The 17,110-nt window shown below is 47.4% G+C and overlaps 2 pseudogenes; both read left to right on the top strand.

The window, feature by feature from the left end:
• Positions 1-6,162: 6,162 nt before the first annotated feature.
• Positions 6,163-6,606, top strand: LOC109118383 (annotated as a pseudogene).
• An 11-nt stretch (positions 6,607-6,617) lies between these two features.
• Positions 6,618-7,386, top strand: LOC104869918 (annotated as a pseudogene).
• Positions 7,387-17,110: the final 9,724 nt, after the last annotated feature.

The raw sequence follows: 17,110 nt of genomic DNA, 5'->3' as shown, positions 1-17,110 counted from the left end.
GGAAATCTTTTTGGGGCACAGGATGTTAAGATATTAGTGTGCAATGCGAATCCCCAGGAAGGTTACATATGTGTGTGTTTATCATAATTCACTATCTCTAAGGTTCTAAAAAGAATGAACTTTCAGAAGGCCTCAGAGAGTTCCTATGTTTTAGTGACATCATATTGCAGAAGTCTTAACCACCTTCAGACATGTTTCAAAAAACTCAGAAATATTCACTTCTTGCCACCTGCCACAGAGCCCAACCTGTAGTGGGCCATGAACAAGTCCTATCCCCATTTTATAGACACAGAACACACTCATGTTTCACCTAAGTTAGTCATCTCAGAATCCGTGTAACACAGGCATCATTATTTCCATTGACCACTGGGAAAGGAAACTAGGTGACCTGCCCAAGATCACATAGCTCATGGAAGAAAAAGAAGGCTGCCCGTCTTTCTAGGCTAAAATCTATTCTAGTTGCCTCCATCCACTTGAGGTGAGCCAGTCACTGGGACAAAAAAAATGCACCAAGACACAGGTGTGTGGCACACCCAGCTGCAAGCCAACAACCACAGCAGGTGCAGGTGGCTCCCCCCACCTCACTGCCTCCCAGGTGGAGCTTGGAGGCAAAAAGGAATGAGGGTGTAGGTGTTTAAAGAACTCTGAGCTCCCTGAACAAAAGGGCTTTGTTTTCTGGAGACACCAGAGCTCTTCAGAAGCTAATTGTCACTCAGAGCTACAATCCTGACATGACAGCTAAGGCTCTTCACCCAGCCCTTGTTGACCTCGCTGCTTACATGACAGTAGTCAGTTTCGGAAAGAGGCAGACACTAGACCTTCATCAGCTGCTCACAGGAGTGTTCTTCACTGCCCCAGCCCTGCCTAGTCTTAAGCTGAGTGACAGAGGAAGTGGACAAAGCTCTAGCCTTGAAATTTCATGAGATGATGGGTGGAAGAGAATGAGGAAAATGTTAACCTGACATTCAAAATTAAAAGTCATTTATAAGGTGATTACTTGATTGTGTTAATTGGGAGGTCACTGGCAGGTGTGGAAAGACCTTATTGGAGGAAGCTATGTGTAATTTAGTAATCTTACTAAGGCATGAAACAGACTTTACATGTAGCTTGTGAATGGAAGAGAGAAGTTAGTTTGCCTTTACTTTGAAGTCACTAGACCTTGCTTGCCACACTATTTCCAGGTTTAGATTGGAATGTGTTCATGTTGGGTGGGGATGGGGTGGGGAAGGATGGACAATGAGGTAATAGCTTTGCAAACAGATGATGCCCTCTTTCTTAGCTGCAAAACCTGTCTGCTAAATGATCCAGCAGCTTTCTTGGGTCCAGTGGTCCATATTCAAAGACCAGCTAGAGGAAGGGAATAACAGCAAAAGTGAAAATGAAACGTTAACAAGATTATAGAGAGACACCTGTACAATGGTACCAAAAATCCAGATCAGTATTTTCAGCCTCTAAAGAGACACAGATTCACTTAAGAATCTCATGGAAACAGACACAAAGCCACATAACTTCGTATAAAACCTAAAAGTGCTTCCTGTCCCTCTGTGACCTGACCATGGACTTCCTGGGCCTGGATTAAGAAGCATAGCTCTTGGCAGAAACCAGATTTAAGCTGGAAGTGGCATTATGATTCTCCCCTTTAGCTTTGAGATAATTAGCTGAGACAACTTCTGGAGCTATCCCTGGGACAGCTCGAAGAAATCATTGCACTTAATCATCCAAGGTAGTCTATTAAATATTGGCTGTTCTGAAACATTGGCCTGCAGCCTGCCAATACTGGTGACTTATTAGAATGGATAAAAGGCACTCACCTCCAGGGTAAATCTGGGTCCTATTAACCCCTGGCTGGCTGTGATGTGGATATTGAACACAATGGGCCCTGTTTCGTGAGATGGGATTGGGGGAGGGTCTTCAACACCACCAGCTATTAATTCCTGGGGAAATCTTTGTTGTCATGGGCAAAGCATGCAGCCAGGTCGGGGAATCTGAGTTGTGGTCTATTTGACAAGACTCTTCCGGCACATAGCTGGGGGTGGGGGCAAGGGAACTGAGGCCTGGGTATGAGGGGTGAAAACTAAAGGGGTTAGTTGCTAAAGGGTAAGCTTAAACAATCCACTCAGAGGTCCGGCTGCCTTTGCGTTAGTTCAAGAAGTAACAAAGAGAAGGAAGACATGGACCAGGGGCAGGGCGGCTAAGGTGCCATGCCCAGCAGAGGACAAAAGCTCCGCTGGATATGTGTGGTGCATCCCAAATCTGGTAGGTTACCTGTCCCTGGGATAACAGTACGATCTAAATCAAAATGAGGTCTGGGGCACTGTAGTGTATGTGAGGGCCCATGTACGGGCAAGTCTGCACAGCTGAAGGCCCCATGTCTGCACCCCAGCAGGAACCCCTTCCCAGGAGGAACCTCAGGGCATGTGTAGCCAAGCATCACCGCACACTTTTGAGGCAAACCTTGTTTTTAGGACAGAATGACCCCTCTGCAACACTGCTTCAATTATTCAGAAGTAAATTGATAGTATATCAGATCACACCTTGTATTGGAGTCTAGATTTGAGTTCACATACATCTGGGCTGATTTTCAAGTGATTTTTTTTTAAGAAAATTAAATGCAAAAAACTCTTTAAATTGATGAAAAATTGTTTTATGAGCCTGATTCCTCCCTCTCTTCCTCCCACTTCTGAGCACCCCCGCCCCAGAATTGGGAAAGAACTGTAGTCTTCGCTTTAGGAAGAAATCACCCCAATCTAGCCTGTTATGCAACACCATTTGCTAGGAGCCACTGGCTTAAGGTTTTAAAAGAGAAGTAAAGGGAGGAAAATAATAGACAGAGAGGAAAACTATTTGCACTGGTATTAACTAGATTAAATCGTAATATTGTCTAATTGCAGCAGGCATTTTCTTTCAGCCTGGCTTCTTGTTTCTCAAAAATATTGCCGAGTCTCACTCAGCTTTCCATTAAGCCTAACAATTTAAATCTATTTCCAGCCATCTGAATGACAGTCCTGTGTGGACTCAGTAAGATTTCTCTCTACTCAGATTTTCCTCAAAGTATTTGAAATGAGAGTTTTAAATTTTATATTTATGCACGGCTTCTAGCAATGCGGAGGCAACTGCTGGAATGATTTTAGGAAAAAGAAGCCATTCTTGCCCTATCAACACAGCTAACTTTTCACACCACCTCAAAAGTTCCCCCAAACAGTGGACCAAGCAGTAGTTGCAGAAGGCAGTAAGGCATATCAGAAAGAAAATAGAATAGCGAGTGAAGCAGATTTAGATTTCAACCCTGTCGGTTCTACCCCTTACTATCTGGTAACATTAGAAAATCATCTCGCCTCTATGAAGCTCAGTTTTCTCTCTATATTAGAGGGTGAAGTTATATACATTAGTTGTGTTCTGAATACTAAAACTGATGTGTGAAATTGAGGATATAGAAAAGGAGGGATTGGATGCAGGGAATTGGTTACACTGGTGATTTTTTAAAAGGTTAGGAAGTCAACCAGGGGACAGTGAGGCAACCCAGAGAGCAGCAATAACAGGAAATCACCACCACCTGAGGCCAGAAGGACAAAGGTGTGAAGAGCTCACCAAGGTCACCAGAAGTAAGCAGCTAGAGGAGCAGCTGAGAGAATGCAGCTGCTTTCCGGGATGGTGGAAAAGGAGGAGAAGAAATACCGTGCCTTCTCCTGCCCCAACCACCCTCCAGTTTTTTGCCTAAGCCTCCAGTTTGCTGTATCAGTCAGCGGGACTGCTGGCCAGGGGTCTTGGGAATTACAGCCTGCAGGAACCACACCCTGCCACTCAGAGCTGAAGGGAGGCTAGAATAAAACTGTGGGTCAATAGCGGGCCAACACTACAACACTAGCAGCCAGAAGTCCTGAAGCCATGGCAGCACCCTCCCAGGCCTCGGGGAAACCTTTGCCCTGCTGTGGCCCCAGCTGTCACTAGCTGAAGAGATTGCCACTCTTCCTAAAGTGGCACTGCTCTCAGGAGGACATGGGTTGAAAGGAACAGGACCACACACTGATCACACAGCGAGGAGGAGCTTGGGGTTCTCTATCTGGTGTCCCTGGCTTTGGATAGCAAACTACTTCAGGCTTTGGGGATGGCACACCCTGGGCTTTTTTAAGCTAACATTTACTGAATAAGGCAGACTTTGTTCTAAACACATTTCCTGCACTGTCACATTTTGCTTCCTATGGGTGGTAATATTTTTATCTCTATTTCACAGATAAGGAAATAGATAAGAGATGAGGCAACTTGCCCAAGGCCACTAAGCTAAAAAGTGTGCCCCTCAGGATCCGGATGCCCAGTCTGAGTCCAGCCAGGCCCTTCAGCACCACCCCCAGATTGCTTCTACGCCAGGAAAATCATGGATGTGTAGGTGCAGGTGCAAGGGCTCATCATGTTACTGAAGTCCCTGACAGTGAGGACGTTCTCTCAATCACCGGAAGACAGCCCGTGCATCCTCACCTGGGCCTTCCCTTTCCGTGGCTGGACATTCCCACCTTCCTCACATTAAGATCCTTAGCCACCTCACCTGCTTTTCTGGGGGTTCACTCTGGCCTGACTCATACGCCCTTTGAAACAGGAGACCCAAAATGGAAACCTACATTCAAACTGTCTGACTTGTCCTGCATGAGCAGAAGTAGGAATCAATTCTGCCCATTTCCTGTACAAACACAGAATTAGCAGCAAGATCCATCCTGCTGGTGTTGGTTAGCAGGCCCTCGGTGGACGATCACCCTGCTCTGTGAAGGGAGGGGTTGTCATTTTAACAAAGTGTGCCTAGTGTCCCCAGAAGCACAGGCAAGGGAGTGGTCCACGCCTTTGCAAATGATTCCACCCAGGTTGGGGTGGTGAGCTGGCTCCTAAAGAGTGGACTGGAATCCAGCAAGTGCATTGGAGGAGGACAAGGAGCACCCCACAGAGAGGTACGAAGGTGTGCAGGGACATGGTGCATTTCAAAATTTGCCAAATGTTTGGCAGAAGATCGAATGAGCTTTTATTCAGCTAAAATCCTTAAGTCCTTTTCACCCTTTGACATTGATTTGTTAAACCGAAGTTCAGAACTTTCCACTTATTCTACTCAAATTTCATCCTCTTAGATTCTTCCCATTATTTCAGTTTGTCTGAGCCTCCAGTTGTAAATTATCACCCTCCCACACGGCATCATCTTCAAGCTATTGATTAGAAGTGTCCAAGACAGCAGGGCTTAGGGCAGAGCTTGTTGCTCACCACTGGATCCATCCCCCGAGTTACTGTCAAGCAGCCATCCTCAGGTTCATGCAAACTTCTGACTCACGGTGCCTCGACTTCACACTCCTCCAGCTCTGTCTACTACCAGTCACGGGAGACTGGCAGCTGTCTTGCTAAGATCCAGATGTGCCACATCACTGATGTCTCCCTGATCTACAGGCCCTGTCGCCGCATTAGAAGAAGGGAGGAGGTGAGACTGGCAGGGTTTGTTTCCAGAGGAGCCTGCAGCTCTGCAGCAAGCTGGACTCCTCTTCCTTGGGAACACAGACTGTTGGCTCAACAGCCCACACTGCAATTACATTGGCGCTCACCCTCACACTCATAGGTTTTCAGTTTGCAGGACCCAAAGAGTTTTCCCTCTTGAAAATCAGAACCTCTGCCCACTCCGTTCTCTAGGGCTGTCTCCCATTTGCTACAGTGTGCGACAGAGGAACACCAGGCCCCGAGCAAACTTACCTGCTCGTACAACTCTTTTTGAAGCCTGAAGTTCCTTCTTGGGCATCTTCTTAACAAATGTGAACTCAGTAGGGTTATTTTTCCCTGTCCAGACTGAAGAGCATTCTTGAGAGAGAGAGAAAGGAGGCCAGAGTTTGACATCTTGTCATGTTCTCTTTAGTTTTTTGTTTTGCGTGCTAAATAATTTGAACTTGGGCTGGTAAGTAGAGAAACCACTGAGGATTTTTTTTTTTTAAAGGAGTGATGAAGCGCCAAGTAGTGGTGCCATGGAGCAAGCCAGGAATTGTTTACACCTGAGAAGAGCTACAGAGCAGCAGGTCCCAGAGATGGAAGTCCAGGGAAACTTTTTTGTTGTTGTTTTTTGAGACCGGGTCTCACTATGTAGAGAAAAGAAAGCAGAGGATTTTTTTTTTTTAAAGGAGTGATGAAGCTGCAAGTAGTGGTGCCATGGAGCAAGCCAGGAATTGTTTACACCTGAGAAGAGCTACAGAGCAGCAGGTCCCAGAGATGGAAGTCCAGGGAAACTTTTTTGTTGTTGTTTTTTGAGACCGGGTCTCACTATGTAGAGACTGACCTGGAACTCACTATGTAGCCCAGGCTGGTCTCGAACTCACAGTGATCCTCTTGCCTCAGCCTCCCGAGTGCTGGGATTAAAGGCATACACCACCATACCTGGCAATCCAGTGAAACTTGAAGGACCACCTCCTTAAGCAACCATGAGTGTCAGTTGTACCTGCGCCGTTCTCAGCAGCAGCAAGTTCCTGAGATGGATTTCCAGGCAGAGTTTTGAGACAAGCGTTCTTAGCTGTGACACCAAGAGGTGGTTAAAGAATGTTGGACCATTAAGACTCCACGTGCTGCCTGTGAATCTTCTGAACACCTTGCGTTGTCTCTAGGAGAACCAGCATCATACCTTTATAGTTGTCTCCGAGGTATTAAGGCTCCTGAAATTTTATCATTGATACTGGATTTGGTGGAACAGCAATCATGACTGTGGGCAAGAGCAGCAAGAGGCTGCAGCACCAACTATCAAACACAGTGCACCCAGCAAGACAGCCAGATCTTTACTGGAGCGGTTAAGGTGCATATGAACTTGATTCTCTGTGATTGTGATGAGTTCAGGAAGATCAAGCCAAAGGACGCAAAATGGCCAGTGTGAAGAAAAGTGGGTTTTGGGGTCTGATCTTTCTGCGTGGAGAGAACTTAGTATCCATGACTGTGGAAGGGCCACACCCTAAAGACACGGGCATTGCTTGGGTTCACTTGCTGGAGCTGCAGGAGGTCCTGGGGTGGGGAGGGCAGCTGGCAGGGGTGTACCAGCTGGTGTACCAATTCCTCAGGCTCCTGTCCCAGGAGTTGGGGATCTACCCCAGCAGTAAGGAGGAGGAGGTATTGTAGCAGCTGCCACTGTTCCTGAAACTGCCAGCACTGCTGGGGCCCCAACCCAGTACCCACCAGGAAGGGGGACTCCACCCCCTTCTGCAGGCAGAGCAACCCCACCTCCAGGCATACGGATCCTCCACCAAGTAAGAGACCATCTGTGGGCCCGCCAATTGGGCTTCCTCTTGCTGCTTGAGGGACACCAATAGGCACGCCCCCTCCAGGAATGAGACCCCACCACCAGGAACTAGAGGTCCGCCTCCCCCAGGAATGAGTCCACCAAGATCCTAGGATACGGTTGATCCACCTCAGTCACTTTTCTCCCAACAGTGCATCTTGTGAAATTGTGTGGATTGTGTGTGAGCTTTCTGTCCCCTCTCTCTGCTCTAATAATAGCTAATAACAAATGCATAGAGCTACTGAAAAAATGGAGTGATACGTTAAGTGGAGAGTTTTAAGGTTTTGAGTGTTTTGTGTCATTAGTGTGTTACCCTTATCAACATCCAGCAACTTCCCATAAGTATGAGTGGGAGTATATAGTAGAGTAGCTAAGGTTAGCCACTTTGTTCTTATTGTGAGATAGAAAAGAGAAGCAGCCAGGGGTAGGATTTGGAGTCTGACAGACCTGGATTTAAATACCAGCTCCATCGCTCAAAGCCTGGGGACTTGATAACTGTTGTAACACCACTGAGCCTTGGCTTCCTCAACTACCAAATAGGAATAATATTAATGCACCTGCCTCACAGGATGGCTATGAGGATGTAAGTAATGAATGAGGGCGGCCTGCCCAGCACCTCCTCCAGACCCTAGTCTTAGGTGTCCTGATCACACAGCAGTCACCGTGCAGGGTTCTCAGCCTCCCAGGACCAAGCAGTCCCCTGGAGCAGCCTGAACAGAGAGGCCCCATCAGCTGTGGGCTCTGAGCTGCAGCGTACAGCTCACCAACACTTCAGCCCCCAGCAACCTGCTGGGGAGGCTGGCATTGAATTCAGAATCCTGATCGCAGTCCCACCCTAATTAGTGCCACCTGGGTGTGGGTTTACTTGGGAGTTGCAGGGTTAATGGCTGGAAGAACCGGTTTTGAAATGCACCCTCAGGAACTGGTCTTGGAAGTGATTCTACAGAAGAGACTGGAGCCTGGATGGGAGGCACCAGGCACCAGACATGGCAAGTGTCCCGAGGCCCCAGCCCAAGGCACCTGCAGCTTTTTGCATGTGTGGCCTGTCACCTCCCATACACCTGCACCACCTCCTCACCACCCAGCCGTGGGTGAGCAGAGAAGGGAAGGCGGGCTGCCTCGGGGAGGCACGCTGAAGAGGTGCCAGCCACCCCTTTATCCCGCTGTTGTGCCACAGCTACAGGCCGGCCCTCCACGGAGAAGCAAACTGGCTTGGAATAATGCATGCTGCTCTGATTGCAGATGGAGCTGCTCAGGTCATCAACTTCCCCTGGCTAGAGGCCCAGTTCTCTAGCTGCAAGTGAGTTCCTCCATACATACATGCTTCAGCCCCATCAAGACTCCTGAACTTCCTAACCACTGACATAGCATGGTGGAGAAAATGCCAAAGACCTCTGTAGGATGACCCATTTAGTCCCCATGGTGTGCCTGTGACAGAGGTCCTAGTGTTGCCTCTGTTTCACGGATGATGGTGCAGAGGCAGCTGAGAAACCAGGTAACTTGCTCAAGGTTGAGTAAGTGGCAGAGACTCTTGGACTCTTGGAAGCTGCTCTACTTTATGTCCTATTTTTCCTCGTGTGGTAGAAAGTTGGGGACCAAGACAGAGACGGCCGCTCGACTGGGCTGGAGTTCACGTCTTCAGAGGGCTCTTCCAAGTAAACATAGCCCTAGACTCTCTGGTGACCAAGTTGATTTGGGTTTCCAGGACCTCTGGAGCAGGGTCGAGTCCCCTGTTCTACACACACTTGCACACAAACACACACACACACACCAATGCACACGTAGCTCCTGATGCTCTGAGTCCAGGCTGCAGCCACTGTCCCTGGCTACTGGAGCCTTAACTCTATTTTTGTGTGGGGAGTTTCACTGTGGTGAAAGAAAAAAATACCACAAAATGTACTTTCTCAAGTTCAGTAGCATCAAGTTTAAACACACTGTTGTATATCTAATCTCCAGAACTTTTTCATCTGGTTAAACCAAAACTCTACCCACGAAATAATTTCCCTTTCTATACCACTGCCATCCCCCATGGCCCCAGCAAAAACATTGTGCTCTCTAATTCTATACAAACTTGGCTCCTTTTATATACTTCATATATATAAAACTGTAATATTTGTTGTTTTGTGACTGGCTTATTTCAAGTTGCCATGATGTCCTCAAGGGTCATCTTTGATGTGGCAAATGACAGAATGCCTCTCCTTTTTTAAGACTGAGTAATATTCCATCATGTGTATATAAACACGTGGTATATTCAGTTATGCCCTTCTGGTCATTTGGATTGCTTCCACCTCTTAGCTACTTTAAACAATACTGTTATGAACCTAGATGTGCAAATATCTCTGAGACCTGCTTTTCATTCTTTTGGATATATACCCCCAAACGGGATTGTTGGACCATATGGGAGCTTAATTTTTAATTTTATGAGGAAGCTCCATACTGTTTTCTATGAGTTGCACTGTTTTAAAGTCCCACCAGCTATAATCCCTGGCCCTGAGGGCTCAGATTCTTTTCATTCTCACCAACACTTACTACTTTCTGTTTTCTTAATAGTGATCATCTTGGCTGTGGAGCTTGGACCTCTGCACACACTGACTGGAGCTCTGTGTCTCCCGATGCCAGCGTGGAGACTCACACACGGCCGTGACAGCGTGTGCCAAAAACTTGCAGGCACATTAACAGCTTCACATGGGAGAGCTCCCGGGGCATTTCTGTGCATTCAGTGAACCCTTTTCTGGGTGAGCACTGTTTTCAGTGGGTGGCGGGTGGCTAGACATTAATGATGGCCGAATGTATGCTCCAGGTGGGTGGGGACATTTGACCTCTGCCTCTCTGGCACTTGGCATATAAATGTTGAATGAAGAAATGGAGAGCTGAAGAGCTTTCTACACCTGTGAAATGTCGTCCCTCTCAGCTGAAGGGAGCCACCATGGCTGCCCTTGGTGGCTTATACTCTTCCATGGCTGTCCCTACCTCCATTCTTGCTAAAGTATTCCACATCTGACTTTCAGCCACGATCCTATTCCTGTCACTCTTCTCTCTTGAAAATGAAGCTGGATTTCAAACTTTTTGACTAGGCCTGGTAGGGACAGAATTTTTAAAGTTTGAGGAGCGAGGCCTGAGAGAGAAGTTTTGGCAGGTAGTGGTAACTTGCCAGCTTCGCTTCAGAAAGGAGCGAGGTATCTTTTCTCATTTCTCCCAAGAGAAATGTTTTTTAAACTTCAGCACTTCTTTTGTGCAAAGAGTGAGATGTTGCAGTCTGCCAGCCATACCACTGAACAAAAAGATACTTGTAGGAGGGCTAAGGAGGAGGGTTTTCAAGCCATGTAAGTGTGTAATATTGTATGAGGGAGAAGGAGGAAACAAGGCCGGCCAGTCCCAATATCACACCTTCATATCACAGTCAGTGAAAAACTGAGAAAGCACTGTATGCTCAGTACTCCACCAAGTGCTTGACACATACTGACTTTTTAAATTTTCCCATAAATCTTGAAGGAGGTCATATCCTTTGAACAGCCAGCGAAACTAAGCTACAGAGAGGTGAAGTCATCAGCCTGTGGTCACACAGATGACCAGAATACTGATGGCAAACTATGATGACTCTGTAGTCACTTGTGAATTCATTTATTAATGCAACAATTGTAGAGCACCACTGTGCGGCAGGGCTCACTGCCAGCGGTGAATACTCACAGGCCCCAACCTCAAGAGCTTTCAGTCTAACAAGGACCCTAATTCCCTAGAGTCTTGTCAGTGGGCATGGACCTCAGGAAGTCAGTCTCTAAGCCACATTCAAACTCATTTAGTGATCATGAGTGAGAAACTACTGCTCAGGAGCCAAAATTTAATCATTCTCTTTGAACAAATCAAGCCTCGGTCAGGTCAAGGTGTGTTTCGGTGGCATCCAGAGGAGGGTTTGGAACATCCTAATGGACAGGGGGAGCTGCTAATACAGAAGCAGTGCCCTTTTCTATGCCTGTCCACCACCAAGCAAAGCTAATACTTTCTCAGGAAAATGCCAAATGAAAAAAGCAATAATATCAACTGCTATTAATATCAGCTGGATTCCTATATCGGAGCAGGCTCAAAGGAGCTCCTACACTTGCCCCAGGGCTTCTCTGGGGACCCCAGCTCCCAGAGTCAGCTCTCTTGCCAATTCAAATAACCCATGGGCTGTGTGGGTGAATTTAAAATCAGGGTGTCACAGACATCTGAGTTCCTCAGCTGGGGGCAGGAGGACCACGTGCGTGTGTGTGTGTGTGTGTGTGTGTGTCCCCAATGGGGGCACTGCGGGGCAGTCAAGGGCACAGGCTCTATGGCTCATGCAGGTGAATCACTTACTACCTACCCCTGCAGTCTCCGCATCTAATAATGAATGCTCACGTGGTCCCCTCAGGGTGGTTGAAAGATGAAAGAGGAGAGCCCCATAGTTAGTGTGTGGCCAGAGGAGCACAGGGAAGTGCTAGCTCTTGCTACATGCAGAAGTAGTATGTTGTCTTACTAAAAGATACATTATCTGCAAATAACTGCATTGAGTTTGAAATTCACTACATTTAAATATGCTGCGAATCTTTCTGGGAGTATTTTTCCACATTGCTCAGCTGAAACCGCCGTCCCTATCTTGTCTAGGAGCTCAGACCGCCTCCCTTTACCCTAAGTGTAGCCCACCTTGTATATTCAGAACTCCCTACCACACTCGCCATAGCTCTCCGTTCTATAGTAGGCTGGCTTCCAAGAAAGCAGACATTGGGTGCCAGGGACATGCTGAGGAAGTGCTCCTAGAGGAGACCCGCGAAGAGCTGGGGAAGCAGAACAAAGCGGGGAAAGCCAAGTGAGACCTAGCAAAATCTCACAGAGGGCAGCTCTAGACTGACCTTCAAAGGACCACTGAGTGTGTCACTCCCTTGCCCAGTGTTAGCTGTGACTGGGTCATGCCAGCAACTACAGCCATGACAACCGGGGGCTCAGACTCCCTATGCAGGAAGGCCTGGGTGACCCCAGGAGGGGTGAGCAAGCAGCCAGCTGAGGAGGTGGGGGACAGAAGGTTTGCCAGGAAGGTCAGTTTTGCCTCTGGATGAACTATAGCGGTCAAAACTTCGTGACTAACTTTCCTCTTGTTCTCCATAAATTGTGGAGACGACTCCTTGGTGGGCAGGCATGAACCTGAATGTGAGATGGGGTGAACAATGTCTGGGCTGCCCAAGGCTCTCTCAGGCAAGACCTTTGAGGCCTTTAGTTGGCCCCAGCTTCCATGAGCTTTGTTTGCTACGCAGCTTAGCTCAGGTCCCGTCGAGGCAGCTCCCTGGATCTGCATGGGCATGATGTGAGGACACTAGTAAGGGAGAGGAGGGGCAGGTAGGGTCTCAGGCCAAGGCTCACAGAGCTGGCCTAGGCTGACACCACAAACAGAGGAACTCTGGCAAGAAAGTCAGGCTCCAAGCTCTGTCCCTGCAGGCGAAGCAGCTCCAGAGCCCCTGGGGGCTGTGTTCCCAAAAGGGTGATGGTTCTGGCTTTGGAAATAAAAAGATGTCCAAATCTGGGTACGTAAAAATGGTTAAAAGGATTAGGAGGGCTAGGGATGTAGCTCAGTGGTACAGTGCTAGCCTACACTTAATCCGCAGCACAGAAAAAAATTTTAAAAAGAGGATTGGGGAGCTGATATTTTGTGCTATATAATATGACAAACTGACATGATAAAAATGGTCTTGGGAGCTGAGGAAGTAGCTCAGTGGTAAAGCCCAGCATGAGTGAGGTTCGATCCTCAGCACCACACACAGTATTTGTAGAGTTTCTTTGCTCCCAGTAAGAATGAATTCAGAACCCAAGAGTGGACAGCACAACTGTTCCAACAAACTCGAGAGACAATGTCCCAAGCCAGGGCACCAAGAGTGCGCAAGTAGGGACAAAGGAGGAGGGAGGCCCGATCCTGCCTTCTAGAACATCCTGTCCAGCTAGGAGAGGAGAAGCCACCTGTGGACTTTTTAAACCACAACCCAGCCAGCCTTCCTTGGGTGCCTGTCATTACAGGGCAGGGGGAAGCGCCTGCCCCAGGAGATTAGGGACTGAGATCCCTGGGAACCCCAGAGGTGAAAAAACAAATCAAAACAGAAAGTTGGCATTGACAAGTTCAAGACACAATTTACTTCTCCGAAATGCAGCTCCTTCAGTTTTGCTTGGACTTAGAGTTGCTTTTAGGCCAGGCTAATTTCCAAAGGTCCTAAGCTTTTTCAAAGTAGCGACCTTCATCGGTTCATCCCTTCTCCCTTTCCGCGCACATTCCCGGGATTCGAGCTCTGTGCAGGAGACTCGCCCACCCTGCCCTTATGCAGTTTCTAGTTCAGTAGGAAGACAAGCATGAAACAAATAAACACACACATACATAGGGAGTGCAAATCATGGTGATGCTTGAAGGACAGTGAGGGGTGCTGTGACTGAGCTGAATGAAACTGACTTGTAGGGCGAGGTCCCTGGAGGAAGTAAGAGGCAGAGGGGCTGCGGCTTAAAAGATAAGTAGGGTTGAGCCTGGAGAAGGAGGTGGGGTGTGGGGCATGGTGGGCTTCCTTGCTGACACAGCCGCCTGTGCGAAGGGCTGCAGCTGGGCAAGATGAGGGCTGACCAGGAACCAGACACAACCACAGCAAGCAAAGCCAGCGCTCCATTTTCCCCAAGGTTGTGAGCAAGGCCTCAGCGCGTGCTTGTGTGAGAGCAGCGAGGGTGAGATTTCAGTGGGGAAACGGCCCGGAGTAGTGATGCAAAGGAGTGTCCACGGGCCTGTCAGATATCCAAATCAGACAGAAGCAATGCCCCTCTGGAGGGGAGACAAAGCATCAGGGTCCCGGGTCACAGCGCTGCACCATCCAGGGTGCCAGTTGTGCGGACTGGACCTCTGGTGGGAGAGAGTAGCCTGTGCAGCAGCCAAAAGGGAGTTTGAAAGGTGGAGCAAGTGGCAAAGAGGCTCTTTGGAGAAGTCTGTAAAATAGTTTACTCATTAGGGAGATAAGAAGACTGGGGCCTCGCCCAGAGGTAGGGCAAATGCTTAGTGTACACAAGGAGAGAGGGAGAGAAGGGAGGTGGGAGAGGGAGAAGGAGCTGGAGGAGACAAGAGAACAGAAACCAAAGAGCCAGATATGTTAAAAAGATAAGGTGATTCTTTTCCCCCCAACAACAGCAAAAATTTGTGGAGTTTTCAGGAAAATAGTCTTGAGTAAAAAAGCAAAGTCCTGCCCTCATGAAGAAAGTTACAGTCCAGTGGGGGAGGGTGTTAATTTAAAGCACAAACGAATGAGTAATTACAAGTTGAGAAGAGGAGGCCTGAAGGAGGGGTTCCCACTGGGGAGCGGGGCCAAGGGTCCTAAGTTGAAGGGATCATCTTCCCTGAGGAAGTGGTGTATAGATTGAGATCTAGAAGATGAACAAACACCAATTAGGCAAAGGCGGTGGAGTGGGGACAGTATTCTAGGCACAGGGCATAAGCAAAGGTCCTCTGGGGAGGACAGCTGAAGAAATACAAAAAACCTGGAGACTTGAGGATATACTCCTAAGTGAAATACGTAAGTCACACACGTGTAAATACCGAATAGTTTCTCTGGTATGAAAAACTATAATAGTACATAGATCCTAATGAGATAATCGACAATGTGAAATAGGAAGAAAAGGGCTAAAGGTACAGGGAAAGTGGGAAGGGTAGGGGAAAGGTAATAAGGGAAAAGAAAAAAATAGGAGAAAATGAAAAAATGGAAATAAAGTGTTTGTAAATGGGAAGGGGAGGAGGAGGTGAAGGAGGACAGGGGTAAGGGGGAAAAATGAGAACCAAGACCTGTCATGTAGAGGTACAAGATCCCAATGATGAATGTAACTGTACTGTATACCTAAAATGTGCCAATAAACTCAATGAGAAAGAAAAAAACCCTGGAGACTGGGGCACAGAGAACATTAATTAAGAGCAAGGAATTAGACTTGGCTTCTGAGAAGATATACTGCAAGGACAAGAGAGTGAGTGAGAAGGGAGATTAGTTAGGAAGCTCTTACAATGGCCCAGGTGAGAGCTCCTGGTGGCCTGGGCCACGCTGGGGCAATGGGGATAAAGAGAACAGGATAGATTTGAGACAGATTGAAGGACATAAATTATAGGAAATAAATTGACTGAGTAATGCAAATAGAGGGATGAGGAGGCTAAAGGAGTCAGCGTTGGGGGCTCATGGGATTGAGTGGATATTGGGCCTTTCATCTGTTGTTTTTGTCCACGAGCCCACTCATGGAACAAAGGTTCAGGAAGTCAGACTGGGAGGGCAAGGTGCGGAATCACCAAGCAGACTCCAGGGAGGTTTCTGGAACGCTTCCACTTTTAGTAAGTTCAGCCAGAAATTTATAAAGTTTTGAAAGAGGGAGTGGCAAAGGGGGAGTGACATATTTGGCTTAATAGGACTGGTTATTGGAGTGTCCTTGGACAGGCGATGGAGGCATCCAACTAGGGGGGATGGGTGAAGCAATAGCCGGACAAAGACGAGGCTCAACACATGAGCTAGGCCTCTACTAGTGTGCTAGGAGACACACAAGCGCTGCACTTGTCCCAGCCAGACTTGGGCCTCGCTTACACTTCATCAACTAGGGAACCTGGGAAAAGATTCAGGTTTACAATGGAGGGTGCTGATTTTGATTTTAGACAATTGGAATGGATTGAACTGGGTTCTCTTGGGACGTAGAAGCAACTGGTTAATAATGCTGTGAGTCTCAGGTGAAAGACCACAGAGGAATATGAGCATAAGAGTCATCATGGTTACTGGGCCAGGGATTTAGCTCAGTGGCACCGTGTCTGCCTCACAATCATAAACTTCTGAGTTCAATCCTCGGTAGCAAAAACAAAACAAAAAAAGAGTCATGATGGTTACTAATGTGGTGGGTGAGGATGAGGCTGAACAGAGAGAGTGTAAAGTCTGACCATGTGTGGAGATGTACGGGTGTCACACTGAGCCTTTATCAGCCAGATTCATTTGCAGAACACTGGATAAAATATAAACTGATTTCCTCCTTGCAGGACTTCTCAGGATGTTTCAAAGGCTAATGAGTGTTTTTGCTTCTGCAGGAACAAAGAAAAAGGCTGGTGGGTACTGGGACTCTCCAAAGGTAGAAAGACATTCAGAGATTCCTAAATATTTTGACCACAAAATCCTTTCACAGGATGCCTTATTATACCAGACAAATCTTCCTGGTAATAAAATATGGTAACCAGAGCACCAGCTTTTTCATTTTATTTCATTTTGAGAATAAAATGAATTGTAATACCTCATCTCCGAACAGTGCTGAGTGCTGAGTGCTTCTACACCACTTAAGATTTAATTTCCAAAACAACTTGGAAGAGGTGATCTTTGTGTCCCCATCCAGGAACAGTGAACTGGGGGGCACATCCAGGGCCCAGCATATCCCAGCTGATCAAGTGCAGACCCAGAGCTACAGCCAGGGTCAGCCAGGTCACCAACTCCAAAATCATTAATTTTATGACCTTGATTGTTCCTATATGCAAACATGTGTGGTCTTTAACAGTGTTATTAATTTAACAGCAGTGAAGCCAGTTGCTTGTATGCTGTGAGCCTCCATCCTGGTAGCAGAAAAGCTTATGTTTCTAAACTAGACTGTGAGTCTGCTTACTCTTAATAATCTAAAAATAGCTATAGTGAATCAGACTCAAAGTCCACCCATGAGTGCCCATGAGTAGTAGTACACGGCTGTCCACAGGGAGGTCAACTTCAGTGGTTGGAGCCACATGCCAAATATCCCAACTTTCTCATAGTCAATTATAGATCTATACTCACAAATATATCCAAAACATTAATACATATACATATA

This window comes from Fukomys damarensis, unplaced genomic scaffold, assembly GCF_012274545.1.
Source record: "Fukomys damarensis isolate Sample0158 unplaced genomic scaffold, DMR_v1.0_HiC HiC_scaffold_14, whole genome shotgun sequence".
NCBI lineage: Eukaryota > Metazoa > Chordata > Mammalia > Rodentia > Bathyergidae > Fukomys > Fukomys damarensis.
The sequence above is the reverse complement of the archived record's forward strand: the minus strand, read 5'-3'. Positions and strand labels throughout refer to the sequence as shown.